We start from the raw sequence: 26,868 nt of genomic DNA, 5'->3' as shown, positions 1-26,868 counted from the left end.
ATTCATAAAATGTTCCTTCTTGCGTGTGCTCCTCACACATCAGACTAAAATGGATCTTGTGAAGAGCTTACTGATTATTTGGTAAAGTCCTGCTTCACAGCCACAAGGTTTATAGATCTTTAACACCAAAGAGATGGCAACAACAACTCCAAAGAGGTCTCTGCCCATGGTTGCCTAGAGTAGCTTCCAGGTGAGCTTTGAATCCTATTGCAAGAGATCCCTGGGAGCAGGAGACTAGATAGGAAAGCCATGTGCAGAGCAGAAGATGTTGTGTCTTAAGTAAAACATAGTTTGTCTCTCCTTTCCCTTATCTGCCCTGTTGCCATGCCTAAGGCAGACAGGAAAGCTGATTCACAGAGTAGAGACTTCTCCAAACTTCATCTACTTGTATTTTCAACTGGCCTGGAAAGGGGGCTGCAAAAGCCGTTGGCACAGAGCTGTACTGCTGCTCAATCTACAACTGGTCTCAGTTTGGTCTTCCAGATCATTCTGGGAGGACTACAAAGATTTGCTCATAAACAAAGAAAGATGGGGAGAGTTGAAGAAACAGGTCACGTCAACCATATGAGGGACATTGGGAGAAAAGGAATATTTTTCTTGAGAAAACAACCCACCAACCACAAGAACTTTAAGAAAATAATAGTAACTACAGTTTTAAAAAATGACTTTAATGCTTTATTTTTTCCTCCCCCGAGGAAAGTTATGTTTTTCAATGTGTCCTGATGTATGTCTAAATCAAGAGTGCATCTTTATGGCTGGGTTATAAACCATCATAATAGTGAGGGGTTAAAATGGAATGCCTTCAAAAGATAACCTAGACCTACTGAAGGCTTGAAACTCTATTAGCCAAGCTATTAAAACCATGAGGACAAACTGTTTCTTCCCTGGATACAAAAGCTGTTAGGCTACGGCATGACCCAGTACAAAAGTTTTCTGAATCTCTCTCCACTTTACAAAACGTCGGCTCATTGCTGCTGTCTGCAGTGAAGCTGTTTACAGCTCTGTGCTAAGTGGAAAGTTCAAATCAATTATTGTCCATTAGAGTTTAGGTATAACTGATGAAATATCCCCAGAGGAGTATTGTAAATGTTTCAAGACGTCCTTCCCCATTATAGAAATGGGGACGCATAGTGAATTACTTACCTTCTCTCTTACCCTTAATGTCTCTGGAAGGCTACTGGGCAGACAGAGCTCATCTTGCTGGGATTTCAAGTGAGGACTTTACCATTTGGTGGACATGTGTAATGAGTGGCAAAAAAAAAAAAGTGTATATTTCAACCCACCTTATCCACTGTCTGGATTCTCTTATGGACATAAGGGCCTCAGAAATGAAGTATTAAAAGGGAAAGATGCTGAAAAAAATGATCAAAACTGAAACCCACAAGTTCCCTGGCAATCAAGCTCTTTTAGACATGGTAAGTTTCTTGTTAACAATCAAAATGAGAAAAGCTTTGACTTCAAATTTTCAGCAAGTGACAGTGAAATTTAATGCCAGATAATTTGTGCCAGGATGCTTTCTTTCATCAAATTGGTTCTCTACATCAAGCTTTGGCAGAACAGAAAAGGAGACCCACTCACTGCTCAAAATAAGAGATAGTTCTAATCTCCCAGAATCATTGTTCACTCACTATAAAATCTAACAATGACTTTGTCTCTAGGGAAGCCAGAACCAAGAGGACCCTAGGTCTGATTGGCAATCTGCTTTAACAGGAAATGGGGTAGAAGTTCTTGACTTCCTTTGGGAGCTATCTTATTCTCTTTCCCTGTTTACACCCCAGAGCCAGCTCTGTACCCTAGAGACCCTAAGGCTGAAATGTATAGGAACTCATCTTGTCCTAGGAGGGACTGGGTATTATTCCTTGGAGTGCTGCAATGTTTCAAAATCCAGAGAGGTGACAGAGGACGGCCAAGGAGATCAGCCTTTGCCTCCCCCCGTGCACATGTGGATGAGACACCATTTTGTCCAGAGCTAGTCCTATCAGCTCCAATAGCTGCCCTGTGCAGAGAACACAATTGCACTCCCCAGGCTGTCATCATGGGAATAAGAAGCATCTTCAACATGCAGCACTGATTTCTTTGTGTTTAAAAAAATAAAATAAAATAGAACACCAAGGATAAGTCCAGTGATGTTTCTTTCTGCTGGCAGCTCTGTCCGTGGTGCTAAGTAAGAAATTGACCATGTTTCCTCCTATGGCCTATATTCTTGCCTCCAACTCACATGGTGTTCCCAATCATCTATCCATAGAGAAGCAAATTATTACACAGGAAATATGGTTGGAAGTAAAAAAAAAAAAAAAAGCTCTCAGGATATTTAATGAGTCAGATTTTTCTTCTATATCACTTTGCTTTTTGATTGTGTGTTGTATGTGTGTGTACATACATGCCTGAACACACCAGCCCTAGGGCTTGAACACAGGACACTGGGCTCTTGTGCTCATGGCTAGTGCTCTACCACTTAAGCCACAATTCCCCTTCCACCTTTTTCTTGTTGTTGTTAATTGGAGATATGGCTTCCAACCCCAAACCTTAAATTTCAGCCTCCTGAATAACTAGGATTACAAGCATGAGCCACTAGCACAGGACTTGCTTTTGTTTTCCAAGTGGACAAGAAGTCCTCTAGAATCTATGTTTCTAACTAAATCATGTTCACCAAAATCTATCACTCATTCAAGGAGAGTTAATTGGACCAAGCCCACAGCATGTTCCCTTTCCTTCTTACATACACCTATTCATGCTTCACATTCTTCTAATAATATCTGACACTTAAAGAATTAGTTTGTTTATTTTCCTTCATTTGTAGTAGGAGCCATTGTCTTGTTGCTTTCAACTGGCAAAGGATATATTTCTTTTCACTTGTTTTGTTTTTTTTTTTTTTTTTTTTTGGCCAGTCCTGGGGCTTGGACTCAGGGCCTGAGCACTGTCCCTGGCTTCTTCCCGCTCAAGACTAGCACTCTGCCACTTGAGCCACAGTGCCGCTTCTGGCCGTTTTCTGTATATGTGGTGCTGGGGAATCGAACCTAGGGCCTCGTGTATCCGAGGCAGGCACTCTTGCCACTAGGCTATATCCCCAGCCCCTATTTCTTTTCACTTGAATTCCCCCATCCTACCTGGTATGTCAGTTGTTTGGGTGATATATATTGTGTAATTTTTCCCTCTTGGTATTTTAATTATTTGATATACTAAGTAAGACTAAAAATTAATAATGGATGTCTAACTCCCTTAAGATAATAAAAATTATACAAGGAATTGCCTTCACATTTATCTTCTTTGGGCTAAAATGCTGAAGAACTCTACAGATCCATGTCTTTCTTCCCTGAGAATAGAGCATCTGTATTCTGTCCAAAAAACAATCTCAGTATGATAGCACTAACTACATGCACAAGTATTACATGTGGGCTTGGACATATTTTCCTGTCCCTTTACTATAAGAGTGTGTTTATTTAACCTTTTCTCCAATCAGCTTCCCTATTCTGAAACCTATTTTTTCTGCCCTTGTCTGAGTATCAGCCAGCACTCCCATAGATTGCTAATATACTTGTGTAGATTTAAGAACAGTACTGATTTTCAAGTTTCTTCTAGCCATTATTTGTGTTCCAAATTATCTTACTGAGTCTGTATTAATTTTCTGTTTCCAAAAGTAAACTCCATGTATTTCAAGGCAGCACGGTTTCTTTTTTCCATTTTCCAGGGAACTGGTGTTTTTAATGTCATGTGAGGACAACATTACACAATGGGGCTTTGGCAGGGATACACAGAAATGAATACCGTGTGCGAACAAACATTAAATGGCAGTCTTAATTACAGAGTTTGACTCTGTTGTTTTTAATGCCCTTCAATTTTATAATTTGATGGAAAATGCATCAACACAGCTATTTTCTTTCTACCCTAAATGATTAAGGATTGATATACCCCCCAAACCATACGAAGCTTGTTAGATACTCTGATCAGGTAGGTCTTACATTTCATCCACAAGAGGGCAGTAGGGATACACATCCCCACCAACCAATATGTGCAACATATGGTCGGTGTGGAAACATAGTAGCCATAGCTTTCATGTGTATGAAAAATTCCCATTACAGTGTTGCTTCACTTATAATTATATTGAAAGTAAACACTAATTCACAGACGGACTACACATATTTTATTTCAACATACCACACTAGTGTTTTGTCTATTCTAGTTTAAAATGCCCTGAGTAATAAAACTTGTACTTCTTCTGGAAAGCTATATCGAAAACCCACTTGTGTTGTCAGATTTTTAGAAAACACACTCAAGATCTCTTAGTATTCCTTCAAGTTCATTTAGGACTCTATTGCATACCCAGTTTTCCTTACAACAGGGTTAGTTCAATTCAGGAAAATCTGTTTTATTGAGTACATATTCACTTAAGTGGGTGAATATCAACAACCAGCAAGAGTTACAATGCATAATTTGAATGATCTGGATGACTCAGAAAGCTAATAATGGAGAAGCTCTTCCAGATCAAACATTAGGGGGAAAAAAGTTGGTCTCAACTCTAAAAGTGAGTGGTATTCGTGAAACAGTCACAATGTGGAAAAATCTTTAGTTATGCTTACAATTCTGTTAGAGTTCAATAACTGACACAATAGTAAGTTCATGCCAAGCAAATGACCTGAACACATTTACTGATAAAGCTCAATAGGAAATGGGGCTGTGAGTCTCCTGAGGAAGGAGCATCCTCATCAAGTCACATGGTCTATTTTCTATTATTCACTTCCTGGATCCAATCTCGATCCACTACATGGACTAAATGATGGGAAAGAGATCCTAAGTCATGTGTGATGTTTTAGTTTGCATTATTAGTTTCTTGGCATGTACTTGAATGATTATTAAGTTTCTAGGGCAGGAGGAAATACAGATTCTTTAAGGCTAGAACTCACAACTACACATTTGATAAAAAGACATTTATTCCTTTATATTCAAGACATGGCACAATTTTGTGCTCTTTTGGGTATATTCATCTGGAAGGATTTCCATAAGGCTGTCCTGATTTCTAAGCACAAAACCCAGATAGACATGCAAGGTCTGTTCAGACTCCAGGAGGAAAACTGAACATTGGTGAAGTTCTAGAAATGACACTTTATTATTATTTTTTTCTTTTTGCCAATCCCGGGGCTTGAACTCAGGGCCTGAGCACTGTCCCTGGCTTCTTTTTGCTCAAGGCTAGCATTCTAATACTTGAGCCACATCACCACTTCTGGCTATGTAGCTCAGAGGATCGAACCCAGGGCTTCATGGATGCTAGGCAAGCACGCTACCACTAGGCCATATTCCCAGCCCAACACTTTATTCTTTAACGTCCTCTAAATCTCTGGAAGAAGTACCCTATTCTTCAGTTTTTTGCAAAGTCCTATCTGTTGACAATTGAAGAGGGAAACAAACCACATGGCTTTGTAAGCTATATTTCTTTAGGAAAAAAAGTACAGAGTGGTACAGTCTTCGTGGGATTCTCTACTATATGATAGCCCAGGCTTTCTGTCCAAAACAAAAGTTTGATCAGAAATTTGTTTCACCTGTAACAAAATCCGCATGGGTATTTTCTATGGAAGTAATTAAGTGCAAATGTGCAACAGCCATTTTTGTGTTTTTGTTTGTTTCAAAATATCAAAGGTGATTAGGCCATATTATGAACTAATTACTTACTTAATTTATTTAAGTTGAAATTAGTTTTTGAGTTATACAAGGGCGCAAAACAAGAACTCATTAATTCACTCTGCACATCACTGAAAAGAACAAAACAAAAAAGTTAAAGCCTTTATTTCATTATGTTACTTGTTACAACACAGCAATATTTTGAACACTGATGAGGACCCGAGTGGTCAAAACATCTGCATTTGGTAAAAATAAATAAATAAATAAAATAAAACAAATAGACTCTTATTTTTCCCCTTCATCACTTAGTGCTTTCCTTGATGTACTGAAATTTAGAATGTATGACCAAAGGTAATAAAATGGTGTGCCTTTTTTCATACATTTTCCTATGGAAAGTTTAAAAGACTTCAAATGTATTTGAAAATGGTAAATAAATAACTTACAAAATTCAATATTTTCTTAAATTTGGAACTAAACCACAATCGTTCTGTGCTTAGGACTCTGTCCACTGAGTTTCAAACGGGAGCATATTTTGGTATTTTGATGGTTGAGTTATAACCCTGAGAAGAGGGACTGATTGTGTACAGTGAGGACAGCTGCCTCTAGAAGCAAAGTGAGCTACTAAAATAAAACCCGTGTTTACTTGTCTCTGCGGACCAGGAGAGCTGCAGCGCAGTGGGCTGCTCCGTAGGCCCTAAGAGGAGCTCTGTCAGCACTCCGATTAGCTTTCACCCTCTGCATCTACACTTGGCCAAATTCTAGAAAGAGCAGAAAGCAAGGAAACAATACACTCACGAAAACAAAACCAGAATGAAATCCCAGATAGAGGCAGCAAGTTGAAGATGTCAGAGAATGTTTATGACCCGAGGTTACTTCTTCAGGTTCCATCCTTCATCTTCCAAACTGCTACCCTCCTTACTAGAGGTATTCAAATTATAGTATGTCTAACCACACTGACCAGATTATTGTCTCCATTAATATTGCACGCATTCCTCTACAGCATGGTTCTTGGCTATCCGAAGCAAGACTCTGGCATGTGATTGCTGCTTAAATCAGTAGGTATTCCACACATGGATAAAGTCTGTGCTCAATATTTTACAAAGAGGTGGGGCCCAAGCCAGAGTACTGGTCAACTTGTTTCCTATATCCCCTAGGAATGAGGATAACTGAGACAGAAACAGACTCCTTCACCCATGTGAATAATGAAGAGAAGGAAATCTGTAATTTTCATAACCCAGTTGTATAACTCAGTTGATGAGCTGTTTATAGCATCTTAATAAATAGGAAATTCATTCAGAACTCTCTTCTTCAAAGAGGGTACTGAGAAGAGCATTCGTACCTGGTGTGATGAGTACCCAATGATTGTATCGTTTTTGTAGCACAACTTCTTATAGCCATGCCTCATCCTTAATATGGGCTAGACCAGTGGTTGAGTTGCTCTGCTCAGAAGCCGAGGTACACTGGTACTAGGCCCTGTGCTCTGCTGGGCAGCTGTCCTTTATAACGTACATTAGAACCTTTGACTGTGAAATAATTTTTCTCTATCCCAAGACATTTAGTCATTGAACAAATATTTATTGAGTAGATACTAAGTGCAAAGCCCTATACTGGGCCATCTAATTTGTTTGCGAACTGAATCTGTGATGTTCACCACCGTAAACCCATGTTCCAAGCAAACAAACCAGCCAGAGAAGACTCACAGCCTCAGAACATTATATCTGAAAGGGCTCCTTCACTGTACGGATGAAGGCAGTTAGGCCTAGACAGTTTGGTGTTTTGCATGCACTCCTACCATTTGCCTTTTACCTTCTTGCGATCTCAACACATGTGGTTTATAGCAGAGCTTAACACTGCTTGGTTTTCACTCTGTCCTGTGTTACTGCTTGGTTATCACTGTCCTGTGTTCTATCCATGACAAGCTTCTTCACTGAGAATGTTTTCTCTGAGAGATAATCATCTCTGACATGTTTCTCTGTGCTCTTTTCTCCTTGGCATTGATCAGCTCCTTTAGTTTAGTGAAGCAATGATATAGCAATGCCAGGCCCAGTAATGAATACCCCCAGGCTGTGTTTACTGTAAGATTGTCACATTGATGGTTAAGAGGATGTAAGTCTATATGGACAACATATAATAATAAGAGCATTTCTGCTTAGAGAATTACTTCAACCCTTTATAATGATATCAAACAACATTGATTTTTTTTTTCCATTGGCCAGGGCTAGGCATCCTTTGACTGTTCTGTCTCTAAGGGAATATTTGTGAAAGTTGTCAGTTACCAAAGAGCTACAGAAATCTGTTACATGTGTGGCTAAAATCCTGGCATGGGGGGCGGGGATGCCAAAAATATACAGAAGGAAAGGAAAAAGACCCTGGAGAAATGGCTATAGGTGACTTAACCTTTACCTGGACTTTTAAGAACACTCACAAATAGCTCCTGTACACTTGGAAACAGACACAGTAATTCTGAATATATAAAAATATATTCATCCCCATTTACAATAACAGAAATTAACATACAGAAATTTAGTAACACAGTTATGGCCACAAATAATTGTGAAAGGCTTCTTTTGTCGAGAGGGACAGAGTGCTCCTAAAATATATTTTCAAAACCTTTTGGCCATCATTCTTGCAACACAACCTTTTACAATTGAATGTGCACTGTTTTTCAAAATATACAAAAACCAAATCGGGTGCTGGTGGTTCTGTAATCCTAGCTACTCAGTAGTCTGAGATCTGAGGATCACAGTTCAAAGCCAGCCTGGGCAGAAAAATCCATAAGAGTCTTTCTCCAGTTAGTTAGCAAAAAGCCAAAAGTAGAAGTATGGCTCAAGTTGGGAGAGTACCAGCCTTGCGCAATAAAACTAATCAAAAGCTTGAGATAACAGCATAATATATAATATAGACAGACAAACAATGATAAGTGAGCCAGGCTCATTTGAATTAAACCACTCAGAATCTGAAAGTAAATTCTGAATTTTTCTCTAATTTTTCTTCTCCCCTCCAAATTTCTCTCTACCTTGCCATTTCTTGTGTTTCTCATCTTCTGTTGGGATACCATTTAGAAAAACTAAAAGAAAATGAGGAGGCTGATGTTTGTTCACTTTTTAGATGTTACTTCTGTTGAGTATTTATTAGATTAAGAAAACAAAAAAATGAATCTTCAGATTCTCAGATACAGAGGAAAGTGTAGCTGTTAAAAATACATTATAGTCTGTAAAACTCTACTGATCCTAGTTTCCTGTTTCCTCTAAGGAGAGCGGGTGACATCTTGAATATAAAGCTATAGGTGTGCATGTGGCTTGCTGGCAAGAAGCTACTGTATACATAGTTTACATATCAAGTGAAGTGTAAAGCCTTAAAATAGATTTGACAATTTAAACTGGTCAATGTAACTGTTGGTAGATCAAACTACTGATCAAAAACAGCAGCAATGTGGTAGCAGAACTCTGAAAACAAATCATTCTGAGTTCCAATCCCAGATCTGCCACTTATCGTCTGTGTGACCTTTGACTTTTCCTCTCTGAATTTCTCTAATCCTGTTTTTCTCACCTGTATCATGAAGACTTTTTAAAAATGGCATTATATCACTCAGAAAGCAATGACATGCATGATAGGTTTGAGAGTTTGTAGACCTCTTGTTCCAGTATGCCTCGTATCAGCATTACAATTGGTCCCCACTTCGTTGTGAGTATATAATTATAAGAAAAGCTTCAATAGGTAATGTTAGTATATGCACCCCTAACAGCCTTCCTCTTGGGTCATCCACAACTGGCCCCAGTTGCCCATTCTCACCCAAACTGTACATACCCTCGACCCCAACTGTGTCCGCAACATGTTGCTGCTGCAGTCAGGAAGCCCATTCCTGGTCACACACTATTTCTAGTGTCCAGATACAAGAGATATTGTCCCAGCTACATGCCAGATATAGGATGTTTTCCCTGGCTATAAGCCAGCTATAGAATGTCCTGTCCTAGCTGTCTGCTATCTCCAGTGTCCAGCAGTAACTACAAAAGATTTCCTGCTTCTAGCCCCTTCTCCTGCCTTCAGCCTCCTTGATACTATATAACTACCTCCCCTGCCTGAGAGCAGGCTGCTACTCTCTATTCTGCAAGAGCTAGCCTGTCAGCAAAGGCTGACAATAAAATTCTTTCTTTCTTCTAAGTGACTGTGTGTCCATGTGGTTTTCTGGGCTGGTGCTTACAGTTAAGGTTCTCTGCATTCACTCTCTGAGCACAGGACCAGGGAATTATTACGACACAGTTGTCTATGTTACTAACTTCAAGAAGGAAAGTTTCTCAGAATAATCCAGTATAGACTTACTATCTATGAATTTATGTAAACCTCTGTGGCACTATTTCAGTCACTTACCTATAATGAATTTTTTAAGTTTACTGACTAGTATGTAAAGTTGTTCTTGCCTTTGTTTCTGTTAAAGTGTAATAAGATGACTTGGGATTTACATATTCTAAGGAAATCCATCTTTACTTGCCTAGGCCTTCAATTTCTTTATAGATATGTATCATATCCCTCCTAGGTCATTATAAATAGACATTTTCATCTTATATCATGATTGGTTTGCGTGAGTCCAAACGTTCTGTCATTTGTTTGTTTATTTACTTATTCACTTACTTACTTTGGAGAATTTTCTCCAGCAACAGGCTCCCTCACATGTGTTACCATTAGATGTGCTAGAGTGGTTGTGATGTAACTTTCCTCTTCCTCTGTTGAAATTACATCCTAAGTGTGTTCTGAGCTCCAAACAGAATGATTTTAATATGAGTACAAATGTATCCGAGCCAAGGTTCAGCTTAGAGACAGCTGGCTGAACTAACGAACTGGACCAAAGAGGAAGAATCATAACGAAATGTGACTCTGTAACAAAGTAAAAAAACTTGCCTGAAGTAAAAGTAAGAAACTGAAATTTTCCCTCATGCGGTAGACCATAAAAAGAGGTGCAGGCCGTGCTTTCCTGGCCGGCTTGTTCCACTGGAACTGGACTGTGGGCCTACAGGACTGGAGTACCCAGAACTACCCTTACATTGGGCATTTGGCCTGTTTTTACAGTGAGAGGTGGAGCTGCCAATCTGACAAAGTAGCAGAAATTTGTGACTAAAGAGCCTCCAACTGCCTCTCCATTAGCATCTCTAAGGAAGTAAGATTTGAACTTGAAATGACTCATTCTGAGTAGGTGGCAAGCTCCTGTGGAGGCATTCTATGTGAACCCAAGGTCAGCATCCCAGTGAGAAATCCCTTCAGGTAGTGAGCTTTCCAGCTAGGCAGTGCCACTACAGGAGGATTTTTTATTTCTCTGTGTTGTCTCGTCCTCTGGTTTGCTTCCAGTTCTGTTGAGGAGGATCTTTGGCACACTGTTTGGTCTGTACTTGGCACTGCTATCTTCAGAAAATAAATATCTTATGATGGTTCAGTGTTTTACAGAACACTTTTACATAGATTATCTTACTTAATCACTTATGTTTCCATTTTGTGAAATAGGAAAACTGAGTAAAGTACTAGTACATGTGTAACTGTTAAGACCCAGAGAGGCTTTTGCATGCGGATTGTCCTTTCTTGTTGTCTTCTATGAAGATAATGAGGTAATTTCCAGACATTATCCTAAAGACTTTCATTTTCCCAAAATATATTGTATTATCCTTGCTTGTCCTGAAGTTGATCTGACCTGTTAGGGATGACAGCAAGACTCATGAGATCATCCTGCAGACTTGGCCTTTTCATACCCAGAATACTAATGCCACACATTTCCCATGTTCCTCAACCTTCATAGCACATAGCGAATGCTCAATAAGCCGAGTACCAACCTTGGGTCTGGACATGCAGTCCCAAAACAGGTCATTTATCCCAACCTTTTCTTTTTTCTTTTTCTGAACTTCCTTTCCATATTAAAGTAATCCACCCACTCCTTCATTCAAATGCATTCCCGTTTATTTTAATAAACTCTGTGGCATGGGTACCTTCCATCTTTCTGTGCCCCTTCCCTTCCTCTTGAAGGGAAGGGTCCCTGAATGATCCCAGCAAGTTCTGAAAAGCCTTCGCAGGGTAGATAATGGGTGAAGATCATTGCATTTCAGCTCCCAGATCCATTACACTCCAGCCTTTCACAGCATGCAGACCGTTGTGTTGTGTTTTTTTTTAACAGAATAAATTAAATATGAAAGAGAAGGACTAATGTAATTCAAATAAACATGTTAATGACCCTATTTTTCCATTTGGTAACTAGACCGGATGTGGTGGAATGCCAGTTTTTTACTGAGCCTGTAATTTAAAACTTTCAACAAGGACACTTTTTTTCTCTCTCTTTTATTTCCATCCTCCATTCCCACCCCCTTTATTCTTACAGACATTCCTTACTGTCCAATTAGTTTGGGAACATGAAAACTGTCCCCATTGCTGCCTGGAGTCATAGGGGACCCAGGGTGGTTTATCTCTGTGGGATGGCTTGTAAGTCTCCATTTTGACTGGCATTTACCCTGCCAGAGCTCTGCACCCTTCAGGGCTGAAGGAAAGGAGGTGATTGCCACACCATGCATGATCTCTATGGTCTTGTATCCCTATTTTGCAGATTTTTGATAGTTTGCATGTACGTGCTATCGGCAGTATTTCAGTATTAAGATTTGAAAAGAAGAAGCTCTTAGTTTGTTTTTAGCCCTGGATATAGCCATCCATTGCAGTTGCATTTCTTTTTATAAGAGACAATGCCTGTATTAAGAGTGCGTTCTCACTCACATTGAAACCCTAATTCAGTGTGCCCCATGTGACATCCAGCCTCCCTGCACTAAGTAATCTGTCTTCCTTGGCACCCCAAGAGTAGTAACCACTTTTCTTCAGCATTGCCCCTGCCTCCAGAAAATGGACTCCTCCACCTAAGCCCTTCCTCTTCTTCCCCACCCCCACCGTCCCCCAGTGTGTAGCATTCATCATCACCAAGCTCCAGAACCTGACTCTTCTCCAAACTCTGTGTGTTTAATCTCTAATTTCTCTTCCACCCTCACAATGTTGTGGGTCCCTTTGGCATTTTACCTACTAGAACCAGTTATGGCTTGTTTCTTTCATGTTGGTCACTTTCCAGGGTTTGGAGGGACACTTTTTGATGTGAACATACTTCAGGGTTGTTGGTTTTGTTTTTTTCCAGCTTACACTGGGGGGAGGAATGAAGGGGAGAAGGGGCTCTGGCCCTGTTACTTCCTGTTTGTTTTTGTTCTGGAGAATGCAGACCATCTGTGTCGCTCAGAAGCTTTTCTTCTGCAGTCACTGTGCTCATTCTGATATTTAATTTTCTTAGTTTTTCTCATTCTCTCTAAATAATTTCCTATTCCTTCTCCAAAAACTCCTAAGCCCCTCATTAAATCTTTCTTCCTGAAATTTCTTATCTTAATAGTACCTCTGGACACAGTTCTGTCCCCATTAAGGCCAGGATACAAATTAAGTAAATGATAATGGGAGAGAGGAAGAGGGAGAGAGGGGAGAGAGGAAGCGATAAATGAAAAAAATATTAGGATCACTCTGTAAATGGAGTTCACTAATTCCCATGTCCAAGAATGCATTAACAACAGCCTCACCTTTCAAGTACCTTTTGCCTTTTTTCTGAAGACATATGTATATATATGGATGTTGGATCTCTCTAAGAATGGCCTGAGTTCCTTCTTGGTTTATTTTTCTACCCACACATACTTTGGTTAAGGTTGTACTTTCTCATCATAATCAAAATGGTTCTTTTCCAGAAGTCATGAAAATAGTTTCGTTTTCCTGATGGCTTCCTGGTGCATTCCAGCATAAATATGAAAGTCCTGTATTCTTTCTGCTTTTTTTTTTTCATGCAATCTAACTAAATGAGGTTTCTAAACAACCCCATCTTCCTTTGGCAGAGGACTCTTTATCCATGTTACTTTGTAACTTGTGAACATTTAACTTCAATAGTACCAGTTCAGTAGGCTAGTTTCTGAGAAGCATCTCCATTTCAGATGTCATTGCAATTTAGGACACAATATTTCCCCCATCCATGTCTAAAAACAAAAATCAAAAGGCTTTGGGTTTTTTTGTTGTTGTTGTTGTTTAATTCTTAAGGTCAGGATTAAAAAGCTAAATGAATTCCAGGCTTTGGGTTCCCAAAATTATTTTTCAGCCAGTTTGAGCCTAAAATGTATTCTGGGCAGTGCACTGGCAAGTGCTGAGTAGCTGTGTCCTTTGTGGCTTGTTGCAGGGAGAAGCTGGTGGGGCTGTTTGGAGTTCTTGCCTTTGGGTCTCGCCCCTCCCCCTGGCTACAGCTTGTTCCTGCTATCTCGCCTTCAGCCAAGCACATACCATTTAATCAGTAGCGTATTAAAATGGACCTGGTACAGTCAGCAATCGCCAGGCCAAAATCGATTGGCTATTTTTAAAAGGGGGGAAAAGAGGATAGAAAATTGCTCTTTTAATCTAGGTAAATCAAATCGTGCCTGCTTCCTTTCCACCTGTAGCTAAGTGTAGGCAAGAGCATTCTGATGGATGATAGTATGTCTTTGTGCTTCGTGATTCAAGCTTATCCGCTGGGGAGAAGCACCTGGGTATCTTCAGGACTGAGTTTTCACATTCACGTGAGAAAGCTTGTGCTCTTTGTCTCTCAGAAAGAAAAAAGAAATGATCTCCTCTTTGCCCCTCTCTCAGAAGGTTTGAATAAAAACAGTATATTCAGCCTTTTTCTGCATTTTTTTGTGTTTTTTTTTCCCTGCCATGAAATCATATCTGATGGTGACATCACAGTGTGGGGCTTTGGGCGGCCTTGTGATGTCTGGAGGTGAAGATCTTAATTGGGTTAACAGGGCACACCAGGGGGCGTGGCAGAAGGTCGAGCCTGGCTCTCCCGGGAGGCAGGGAGTGCTTAGACCAACTCAGGAAGGGCTCCTTTTCCAGGGAGTTTTAACTCTGATGCTTTCTCTTCCTTTGGTATATTACCAACCAATGAAATGAAGATTTTTAAAGAGAAAAACATGCAAACTGCTTTTACAAAGCAAAAGTTGTGCTGGGGGTAGGGTTGATGGTACCTACAGATTTGTTCTGTAGCATTGATTTGTGACCAACAAAGGAAATGTCTACTTATGAGACACAAATCAATGGGAGCAGACTGCAAAAGTGCAAACAGAGATGTGAGGAAATTATTCAATCGTTAGTCTTCTATGGAATTTAAAAACACAGTCTTTCAATTTTTCCAATACTAAAAGAAAGAAAGGGAGGGAGGGGGGAAGGGAGGGCCTGAGGACTGGTTTTAATTTTCCCAAGGTTTTCCTCTCATGATTCTGGAAAGGGCAGACAAGGTTATAAGATTCCTAAAAGATTAGCAATGTTGTGAATGAATTTCAGAACTCGTGCAGCATGTCCTCAGATTCTATGACTGAGTGGTGAGAAACTGGTAGAGACTGGTTTATGCCTGAACTGCTTTAGTGTGCAGTAACCTTGGTTGCTGTAAAGTTGACAGTTTCTTGAAAACTCTCTTTATCCAAAAACAATCCATAAAAAGTAGACCTAGCACTTATCTAGTATATTTTACCATATACCCAACTTAGAAAAATTAGCAGATAAATTGAATAAGTAAAAATGTGACTGTAGGAAGTTAAAAATGGTTATTTTATAAAATCACCAGTTTGGACAAACTGGGAAAAGAGACAACTGGTCTGAATTACTTGAAAGTATGAATCATGGAAGATTTTTATGTAGTTGGAACTGAGATTTCCAATTATTAAGCAGTAGATTTTTTTGAACACTAGCTTCAAGATGATCAGTTTAAAATGTTGGAGGTTTTGTTGGTGATGGTGTCTGTTTGTTGTGGTATACTGGAGCATAAAGTCAGAGCCTGGATACTGTCCCTTAGCACCTTAACATTACTAGTTTGCTTAGAAATGCTACTTTCAAAGAGAATGCAAGGTAAATTTCAATATAACCCCTACCCTATCACAGATTGTGAAGTATGTTAATTTTTCCTTTGGGGGAATAGAAAAGATGATCAGATCTTATTTCTCTGAACATTTAATATAAGTAGCATTACAATTTTATTTTGTTTTCCCAATGAACAGGTAGCCCAGAGCCCTGTTTAAAGTCAAAGGAAATAGAAGGACAGAGACATTTTCTAACTTGACTGCTAAATACTTTTGCTCTGTCCCTATAATGAAGTCAATTACTAAGACTGTTTCATCTGCTGAAAAAAAAATTACTTTTACTTTTCATTGTGCTCATGTTAGTTACATTGCCTATGGAAATCAAGGGTCTGAATGAACCACCTCAGAAACCTAGAAAAGTAATCAAGAATGGATTTCTGGATATCTCCATTTAAAATAAGAACACTTGCAGTAAAAGTATAATAATGTTTCTGTGTGTGTTATACTATAGTACATCCAGTCTGATTATAGCACTATAGAGCTCTGACTTGACAACCCCAAAATAGAACTAAAATAAACCCCTTCAAGTATCCCAAATGAGTTTATTCCAGGTCTCCAACCAAACCTCTGCTTTCAAGAAATATTGTCTCCATAGCACTTACCTATCTGATTTCTCAATCCAAGGCAGATTAGAAAATACTTGTAGTATAGAAGATTGAGAGGAGATGGCTCTGAAATCCTTAAGACAACAGCCGTAGATAGACTAGATAAAGCTCAGTCTGTGACCACTCTGAGCAGTACAGAAGGAGGCTGATTCTCCATAGGAAAAAAAGCACAGTTCTGAAACAGGAATGATGGATCTTCACAAGGATGGCCCCGTATCCGAAAAGAAAAAAATAGCCAGGCACCTGTGGCTCACACCTGCAATCCTAGCTACTCAGGAGGCTGAGATCTGACAATCTGGATTCGAAGCCAATCTGGGCAGAAAAGTCCATGAGACTTTCATCTCCAATAAAATTACTCAGAAAAGGCCACAAGTGGCACTGTGGTTCAAGGGGTAGAGTGCCAGCCTTGAGAAGAAGAAGCTCAGGAACAGTGCCCAGGCCCTAAGTTCAAGCCCCAGGACTGGCAAAAAGAAAAAGAGAAAGAAATTAATGTTATCAGCATATACTAAGAAAATAAAAATATGTAAAACATTTCCTTTAATACTTTTTGCTGCTTACAGTTAGTCATTAAAAATATGTACGGAACGTTTCATACTTCCATGTAGCTTTTATATGTTAATTCACTGATCTTTTTAAAATTTGGAATAAGTTAGCAATGATTTTGTAGTGGCCACTAAAAGCCAGTCTAGCCCACACTACTCAGGACAAACACCTTGGAAGTCTATTTACCATTAAATACTTGGTTTTATGTTCAGACCTCTTAAAATAAAAGTGTTCTTCATTGATCTTAGTTATATAATGTATGTTGTCATCTGGATTAAGGCACAGTTGCTCATATTTAGTGGGTTTACTTTGTTAATGCGTCATTATAAGTGACCAAAAACATGGTACAGGAAGTTGTTTGTGTGGTTTTTTCATTGCTTATGCAACTTCCAAGCAGAAAATGTTCTTGAGACCAGATGGTAAAGAACAGTCAATTGCAAGTTCTATTCTCCAGATGTATTGATGTTTCATGTCTTCTTGAAGCCAGTTCAAATACATTTGTAAATTCAAGCCTTAATTTTAGTAACTCTTTCACTTCTGCTAGATCCTACTTCAGCTAACAAAGAAATGGGCTAGAAGAGTTAATTACAGGATCTGTGAAGCCAGCTGTCCCATGGAGGAGCAATGCCCTAGTCATACAATTCAGTCAGATAAAGGTTCATCATGTGTGCTTTTGGACATTCTGGGTTACTGTACTACAATGGCAATTATGTGTTTGTGGCACAAAACCTTTTTTCTACTTTATCCTGTCCAATAATGCACTTACATGGGACATTTTTAAAAGTTATATTTGCCTAATATTTCATCTTGGCATGTAATAAGCTTTTGGGGAGGGAGAAAGAGAGAGAGAGAGTGAGAGAGAGAGAGTGTGTGTGTGTGTGTGTGTGTGTGTGTGTGTGTTTAATCTGCTCAGCAATTTGGAAGTTTGCTTGGAACACATGAGTTAAGACTTTTTTTTTTTTACGTCTCTAGTAAGTAAAATGCAGATACTATATCTGAATGAATGTGAAAAGTTGTCCCCTTGTATATATTTTTAAAGCTTCCCAAACTATCCTCAGTTCTCAGCCAAACACAGACTACCCAGATTGTCTTTAGATAAGTAGCAATTCAGAGATTTGCAGTTAGCAGCATATCAAATTGCACTCTCTTCAGTCTCTGCTCTCAGCTCCACCATTTTAGAATATGGTGAGATATGCCAGAGCCCTACCATCTGTTTAATGGGCTAATTATGTTTACCACATGCCTACTTCACAGGAATACCATGAGTGAGGTTGCCAAACATCATACAAATGTATATGTTTGTATATATTGATATATAAATATACACATAAATAAAATCGTATACATATATAACTGCATCCAGAATTTCTGAGCTTCAATCCATCTTTTACTACCAGAATAAATCATGGCCCTGGCTAGGTGTTGTCAGAGTTTATGATGATGTATGCTGGGTCAGTCAGACTGACTAGCTGAAGGACTTGGATGGGGTAAAATTTGTCTTGAATATACAAACTCTCTCTATGCCTATTTTAGATGTGTCCTACCTTTTCCCTATTAAAATCTTGACATTTTACCTTTAGAATTAATACTCAAACTTTAGAATATAGTACATTGCTGTATCCAGGGCTTTACTTTTAAGAAGCCAGGAATCTCTTTTTCTTTATTAAAAAATACCAAAAGTCCGACCTTTCTAGAACAATTACTTCAGTACAAAGCTACAGCATTGTAAAAGGCTATAACTTTCCTCTTCTGTACTAAGCCTGCTTTTAAGCTAGTGTATGTTCCTTTAATGAGGATTCTGCACCCCTGGACAATCTTTCTGGTGGTCTCCAGACACTTTCTAGGTTATGTGGCCTCAATGACTTGAGTGTTTACAAAAATGAATTATCACTTGGTATCCATGAAAATTGTCACTGGATCTCCAGTTGGGTCAACCTCAGTTGCTTCTTGGAAATAAGGCATCAGCTAGGTGTGTCTAGGGGTTTTCAAGCAGTACAAAGAAGGCAGTCTGAGGGCATTCTAGGTGAACGGAATCAAACCAGCATAGGGACAAGGCAGAGATGGAAAGGAGCAAGTCATGGGTAACCAGAGTGCCTGCTCAGGATATGATACAAGCCCCAGCGTCAGAGTTCTCTGTGTGGCTTCTTTGTCTATGGGAAGCTAGCTGCGCAGGCTCAGGGCATTCTTGGCTTTCAGGATACATTGGCCTGAGGACTATTGAGAGAAATATCCACGTGTGCACACCAGACTATAAACCCAGTATGTTGAACTCTTCTTGAAAACAAAAACCACAACACTGTATGAAACTATCATTGATGCAACATTTTATTTAGTCTTTTCTAAGATACTAGGATATGTTTTAAAGCTTGGCTTTCCTTGAGAATTAGGATGTTTTCTTATACTGCTTTAGTTCAAGTAAATTGCTCAAATAGAGATGTTTTGTTTTACTTGTTTGTTTTCGTTGTTTTGCAGTTTTATGCTTACCAGGGATTCTATAAACAAGTTGGAAGAAAAAAAAGATAGCCAGGACTTAAGTAATCCAATCAGATAAGCTCGGCTGGAGCGCACGGGTGAGGGGCCCTGGGAGGATGAGGAATTTCATCAGTGCCAGAATGAGTGTGTTTTTATCTTAGGCATATGTCTGATCTGAGAAGAGACTTTCATATATAAAAAGAGAGAATTATTGTCCTATGTTTAAAAGGGAAAAATTACCTGAACATTACTATATGACTTCTTAAGCTGAAAAACCTAATACTCACTACAAACAACATGGTTGCAGATCAGGAGAAAGCAAATGTCTACCAAAGCAAAAGGAATAGGAAATTACTCTTTCATCAGCTCTTGGTATAGAGCCATCACATGTCTTAATTTAAAAATGTTTAAAGATCATCTAACCCAGTGTCCCTATTTACGTGCAAAAATGCATAAGGCAAATAAAGCCATGTATGGTAGCACATGCCTGTAATCTCAGCTGTTCATAAGGCAGAGGCAGAAGAACTATGAATTTGAGGCTGGTGAAGTCAAAAGTTAACAAGACTCTTTCTCAAAAACAAAATGCAAGTAAAGAATCTAGGATGTGGTTAACGTGACAGAGCAATGTTTGACTGGCCTTGTGTGAGGAGACTCAGGGCTCAAAGAGAGAGAGAAACAGAGACAGATATAAAGACAAGACAGACAGAGGGACACAGACAGAGAAAAGAATAAACATGAACACCAGAGCTCTGTGATTTGCCTCAGGTCTTGTCAGATCTTCTGAAAGATACCCAGGAGCCTTTCAGCCAAACCAGAAGATAATTTCTGCAGTATCTCTGTAATTATTTCAAAGAATTTTTCATTTCCCAACAGCACTGATTTTTGTGTCTTGACTATCAACTGACTTCTCCATCAATTGCTTTGGAGTAAGATGTAATTATAATACATGACAATTCTGAAAATTAGGATGGCTTTTCACAAGTATCCTGAGTATACTACAAATACAGACAAGCTCATACACACACACACACACACACACACACACACACACACGCACGCACACATACTTCCTTCATTTCAAATCTATAATACCTATAAAAGTGGCATAACCATACTAATGTTTTCAAGATTCTAGAGTTTCAAGCTACTTGGAGGTATAAATTAGTAAGATCAGAGTTGCTTGTTTACTCCCTCTGAGTTGTCCCTGACATGTTTACAACCCCTATACCTTTGTAAAGAAATCATTCCCACAACACCCATTTCACGGTTCCTACTAACATCCATATGTCCAGTTACTACAAACTGATTACTTATCAGGTTCTAAACTACCCTACTTACTGTTTTACTGGTATTTTTGTTCCATGAGGAGAAAGAACATGGGGAGTCTGGCATAGCTCAGCTCCCTTCTGTGGATAAAGAGTCCATCGCTGACAATAGACATTCAATAAATGGTTATTGAAAAGGACAAGGAAAAAAGTACCCAAAAAACTCTGGACCACTTGAAAATATCAGCTCCAAACTTCTTGATACAATGCCGTGTGGTTTGTTGCACCACATATGGTTATTATGATCTACTTGTCAGCAACAATCCAGAAATACTCCTATTGTTGCAAAGCAAAATAATATAATAATCCATTTTTACATTCTACATGTGTCTGGCCCAGCAACTCTCCTTGCTCAGGTGCCAAATACACCACTGTGAAGGAACTGCTGATATAGGGCCCTGAAATATCAGTTAACTATAATCACTTTCCAGATGCATATAGTGAGCCTGGGTTTTGGAGCCAAGAGTAGGGGAAGAAGCAAATCTCTTGCTTTTCCATAAGTACAAACTATTTGGCAATATTCACAGTAGCTGAAATAGCCTTTTGTGAGGAAAATTGTGGTATCTCAGGGCTGTTTTTATTAAAACATTTATTCCACTAACACAGCAACTCAAAGAGCAATTTCATTCGCAAGGCATATGAAATAAACAGAAGAGTCGAGTTCCAATAGTTGCATTCCATCACTGTGATCTGTTTGTGATGTCCAGTGATTTAGTGGTCAGGATCCATCCCTACACTTCTGCATTTGAATAGAACTTACTTGCTTCAGGACAGACATCCTTTGGAATGCATCAAAGAGCACCAGAGAACAGTAATAGAGGCTTTGGGATCAGATCCAGCTGGTTCAGCAGTGGTTTTCCTTCTTCATCCCTTTTCTTTTTTTATTCTTTTTATTCCTTCTGTGTACTTTTTTATTCAAAGCACTTTTTCTTATGCCTTTGGAGGGTGCTCCAAAAGGAAATGGAAGGTTAAATCCTATTCAAGAGAACACACAGTTATATTGACATATAGCTATCTCACCAAGCCTTTTTTTTAAGGAAGGAGAATGATTGAATTTGAACTGACGACCTTACACTTGCTAGGTAGGTGCACTGTCAGTGAACCATACCTCCAGCCCTACTTTGTGGTGGTCATGTGCATGCCAGTTACATAGTTGTACTATAATCTGCCTGTTTAGGCTTCTCATTGCTGCTGTGCTGACAGGTGCACACTTCCTCATTCATTGACATGCGGTCTCTAGGACTTTTCTGCCCACCTGGCCTGGAACTAGAATTCTCCCAATCTCAGTTTCTTTCAAAGCTTGGGATTATAGGTGCATTGTGCTCAGCTATGGGAGAAAGGGGTCTCCTGATCTATTCTGCCCAAGCTGGCCTTGAACCATAATCCTCTCAGTCTCAGGCTCTCAAATATCTAGAATTGCATGTCTGAGTCATCAATGCCCTGATTCATGATGCCTTTTTGTATCCCTAAGCAATGGAGGAGCATGTCGAATAGCCAGCTGTTAGTCCTCCAGGTGGGTGTGTCTTAGGACATGCTTTGGTTTGAACTAGTCTAGTCCACTGTTTCATGTTACTAAACAATCAAAGCAGAGGAGAGAGTTTTCCTTCTGTAATCTTAGCCCCTATGAATGTCAGAATGTAAACTCCATCTGTAATTTTCCATCAGGTTCAAACTTTATGCTATCAGGAGATACTTGGCTTCAAAGAATTACTCAAAAAGCATGGCTTTGCAATGGCCTTGTTTAATATAGATGATGTGAGGCTTTTTTTCCCTCATAAACCTGAACTTGTTATCCGAAACCTATTTTATTCCCCTCTATGAACTGAAGATGTTTAAAGAAAAGCATCTATGTAATTTTTAAAGCATTTTTCAGCCTTTTCTACTAGTCTGCATTTTTCACCTTAACCATATATAATATACATAAGCATACTCATGTATACATAGTCAGGGGATATTCATGAGAGCGATGTAAGTTCACAAATATGAAAGGGAATGGGCAGCACAGTGCCTTACATTAACCAGCCTGTATGCTTGGGACACTGCTGTCATGTCTAAACTTGCTTTTCACTCCCCAGAATTTTCTTCAGTAGCTATAGCCAGGCAACTTTGGAATCTACTCTCTGGTCAAACAAGAAGGAAAAATAGAAAAAGTCATTGCAAGCTAGCAGCGAACCCAGTAAAATAATCACCTTCCTCTTTCTTTTGGGCTTGGGATTCAAAGAATAGTGAAATGAGAGAAGGTACGTTTCTGCTGTGTTTTGGTTTCTTTGCTATTTCAAATAGTTTTCAAAAGAATGTATCTCCTATAATTCCTTCAATAAGCTTAAACATATTGATCACCAGTCTGGGTGATACATTATTATTCAATATATTCTAAAATTTAAAAAAATCAGTTGAACTGACCTCTTCATCACTTTGCCTCCTGTCTATCACCTTGTCTGAGGCATTTAGAGAGCTCTGTGTGTGTGTGTGTGTGTGTGTGTGTGTGTGTGCGTGCGCGCACGCATGCATGTGTGCATGCGCGTGCGTGTGTCTGGGAGGTAGACAGATTCCCTACCTGGAAATGGCTTGCTATTATTAGACATTCAGTTACCAGGGGTTATGTAAGACAATTGAAGCTCTGTTTTTTAACAGAGACATGATTCATGCTGCTTGTAGTAACAGTAACCACCTCCGAGCGAGACAGAAACCAGACGCAGACAAAGGCTGGAGAAATCAATGCCGAGACTCAGTACAGCCATTCTCCTGATACCCTCTGCCTTTCAATCAGAGCACTTAGGTTATCAGGAGAGGAGGCTCCTGCTAATTCTGGATCTTTTCTGTCTCCTGGGGCTGCCAGGTGAAATCATGTGGAGTAGATCTGGGTACAGGAAAAAAAAAAAAAAACAGGCCTTAGAAGCTGTGAGGTCTGACCACGCTTCCTCCGATCTCTAGTGCTCAGACACTTGTGGCAGAACAGTAATTGTCACCTGTGCTGGGGCTTCCACTCAGAAAGGTGCAAACTTGAGTGTTTTTGGCTTCCCCCATTCAAGGAACTTTTCTCAAGTGATGCTTTGCAGCCTGTCAGGAGAAGAGTGGAATAGGATTTGAGCCAGTGCCAGTGCCTTGTTACAGCTCTTCCCAAAGCTCCAGTGGAAGTGGACTGGCTGTCAGCTCCCACACACACACTGGAGATCTTTTCCTGATTCCTCCAGGCTGCATGCACGCAACGTTCCATAGTATTCACAACTTTCCTGGGTGCGTGAGACTTACAACTTTATGGAAAGGGGAAGCGTGCATTATTATCAATACCATTTTACAGGTAAAAGTTTTTATAACTTGACAGTGTTATGCCATTTATTGATCCCTTACCCATGAAAGAACATTACAAGAAAATAAGGCTTGGAAAGTTGAATGACTTGACCAGGGTTATGTCAACTATTTTTGATCAGATCCAAGGCAGATAATTCCAATTCCCCAGCTAGTGCTTGGCTTTGTAGATGGCCCACCAAGCTTGTTGTCAATCATAACCTTTTTTGAAAAAGAAAAACTGTTTTCTTCTGATATCCTTGGTGTTTGATTAAGCTCTGTTCCCCATTAGCTGGGTAGCTTACACTGTCCCCTTCCTCCCCTCTACCACAACTCCAAGCCCTAGACTGGGAGTCTTGGCAATCTCTGGTGGGGAGCACTGGTTTTTAGCATACTCATGAAAGTATCACCTAACCTTTCATGTGGCTAAACCAGCCTGGTAAAGCATCTCTTGTGACATCTCCCAACCCCCAAGGGGAGTGACATCTCACAAAGAGATGCAGAAGATTTCAGGCTTCACCCAGAACATAAAAGTGAACTACTTTTACTACAAAAGGAAGAAACTCAGATGTTTTGTTACAAAAACTGCCCAAGACTCTCAGACAATAGCAGTCTTGCCCTCATTCCTGCCTGCTACTTACCCAGTAAACTGTGCTGTCCATTTTTACTCTCAAATATGTAAATCATCCAGAAAGAAAGATATGACTATACATGTAATGGGAAATTATCTGTGTCATTTAGTTTCACCCAGCCACTAATCTCCAACAATAAAATCTCCAGGTTTGAAAATACTTATTAGTGATTACTAGTAATAATCAATGTTGTGATATGTTACAAGTTTTAACTAAGGAGTGACAAAGAATTTTCTATTTGTGATATCTTCATCATTTCCTGCTATTTCATCTATTATGTGACTTAACTCATATCTACTTTAAGGTAAACATAAGTGAATACTATCATGTATAAAATAGTTTTAATTAAATCTTTGTTTAAATACCACTTTTCAATCCAGAAAGGTAATTCCTAGACTACACCTTAATAAAATTCATTTCTCTTCTACTAAAATGTGATGCTCATTTGTTCTTGCAGTTTATGGGAGAAATACTATACTACTTTCTTGTATAAAATAAAAATTCTGATCCAGGCATCAAGAGACTAAATTACTAGCCCTAGCCCTACCACATATTCACCATTTTAGGGAACCTGTTTAGTCCCAACTTCAGATAGCATCTAATCTGCAAAACTCAAAGACTTAATATGTAGTTGTTACATAGTGGCTTGAGAAAACCTGCCCTGTGCTATTCTGTGTTGTAGCAGTAAACCAGTTTTATGAGATGGAATTCATTGTTTGGGGGTTTCGGATTGCGCAAGTGGCTACTAAATTGCCTTGGCTTACCCAATGTCTCCAGACTGTCTCAGAGATAGAGGCTGGAAAATGGGTGGAAGGTATCCGCACATTCTACAGATGTTTGCTACATACCCTAATACCAGGAAAAGTAGTAAGCTGCAGATCCTCATAAGACCGCTCCTGACTTCTTAGTGACTTGTTTTCATAGATCCTTTAAAGCTCTTGGGTTATTTACCCTTCTTCCCATTTGGTGTCAAATAAGGCTAATTCTTATCTCTACCTAAGCACTTCTAGGCCTAGCCTTTATCCAAAACTCTGGACACACATAGTAACATTTGTGGGTTTAATAAGAGGGATGGTGGGTTGTATTCCTTCCCAACAAAGTGGCACATTCCACCTGCATCTTTATCATCCTGAACTGTCACCTATAAAAATGAAATTCTAATCTATCGTGTCTGTGATAACCAGTTACATAATTATATCATCCTTCTTTCTGTGCATGAAGGGTCTTAACCATGTGCTGGCATTTCTGTAATACATGCTCTAAAAGAACTTATGCCCCACTAATGATATAGAAAACAAGCATTGAACGATAGCTATTTACTTAAGTGCTAAGTTTGTGGCAAAGATCAAAGTGGGTCAATGCAGCCTTTGTAATGAACTTTTATGAAAGATAAATTATTACCTGTGGATCTTGAGGGGGGAAAATGTTCTGAATAAAAAATGGTTGATAAAAGTATTCTACTGCAGGTATGCTGGTAAGCTTATAGATAGAAATGTCTTCCCTTTTTCTAACTCTCTGTCAGATCGAATGAACTACTAATGGAAAGGAATCTGGGAAGGCTTATTGAAAGAGACTCAGTAAGTCTGCATGGACAGGCCAAGGGTTTGCAATCAGGAAAAAAAATCCATTACGACATCTTTTCCTTAAGCATGTTCTGAGATTAATAAATATTCCATTAAAATGAGATGGAAGCCAGGTGCTGGTGGTTCACTCTTGTAATACTATCTACTCAGGAGACAGATCTGAGGATCACAGTTCAAAACCAGCAAAGTCCATGAGATTCTTATATCCAATTAACTACCAAAAAGTTGGAAGTAGAGCTGTGGCTCAAGTGGTAGAGCACTGGCCTTGAGTAACAAAAACTCAGGAATAGCACCCTGGCCCTGAGTTCAAGCCCATGATCAGCTCAAAAAAAAATGAGGTAGGAGAAAATCTGTAATCATATAAACTTGGTCAAAGATGGCATCTTCATCAGCTTTAAATCCTTCTGTGCATAATGAGTTTACAAAAGTAATATAGCAGCAGAGTTTCCTAAACTTATTTCACCAAACCCCTTTTTCTTTTTTGAGATACATCTTAAGATTCTACTATCCTATAAAAACACACTGAGTAATACAACTTGAAAGGATTTTGAAGAGCATGAGTTAAAAACAAGATTAAAAAAACTACAATGTGATTTTTAATCTAGTACTATTAGTAATGAAAAAAACAGTCATCACAGAGCAGTACTTATGAAACCAAAGGCAAAAATTAAGTTCAGGAGTAGAGAGGATAACATCTGAGAAAAGAAAGCATAGAAAGGATATAAAATTGAAGACAACAAAATGATAAAATTCAGAGATGGTAAAGAAGTTGTTGAAAGCAAATAAGCTTATCATATTGCACAGTATAGATCCTTAAGTTTCTAAGGTATAGTGCAGAAAATAGAGTTTAGGACTTCATAAAAGTTAGACACACTCAGAGGAAT

The 26,868-nt window shown here is 39.1% G+C and overlaps 1 protein-coding gene and 1 long non-coding RNA gene across 28 annotated transcripts in view; one reads left to right on the top strand and one right to left on the bottom strand.

Annotated features, from left to right (window-relative positions):
- Positions 1-26,868, top strand: part of Zbtb20 (zinc finger and BTB domain containing 20) — a 748,243-nt gene that overhangs the window by 635,180 nt on the left and 86,195 nt on the right. The window lies entirely within an intron of this gene.
- On the bottom strand, positions 3,083-26,603 carry LOC125351715. The gene is made up of 3 exons (XR_007211004.1): positions 26,593-26,603; positions 20,028-20,031; positions 3,083-4,598 (listed from the first exon to the last, which is right to left on the bottom strand). It is a non-coding gene; the product is annotated as an uncharacterized LOC125351715 (long non-coding RNA).

Source organism: Perognathus longimembris, chromosome 5 (assembly GCF_023159225.1).
Source record: "Perognathus longimembris pacificus isolate PPM17 chromosome 5, ASM2315922v1, whole genome shotgun sequence".
In the NCBI taxonomy this organism is placed as follows: Eukaryota; Metazoa; Chordata; class Mammalia; order Rodentia; family Heteromyidae; genus Perognathus; species Perognathus longimembris.
This window is presented reverse-complemented; position numbering and strand designations above follow the sequence as displayed.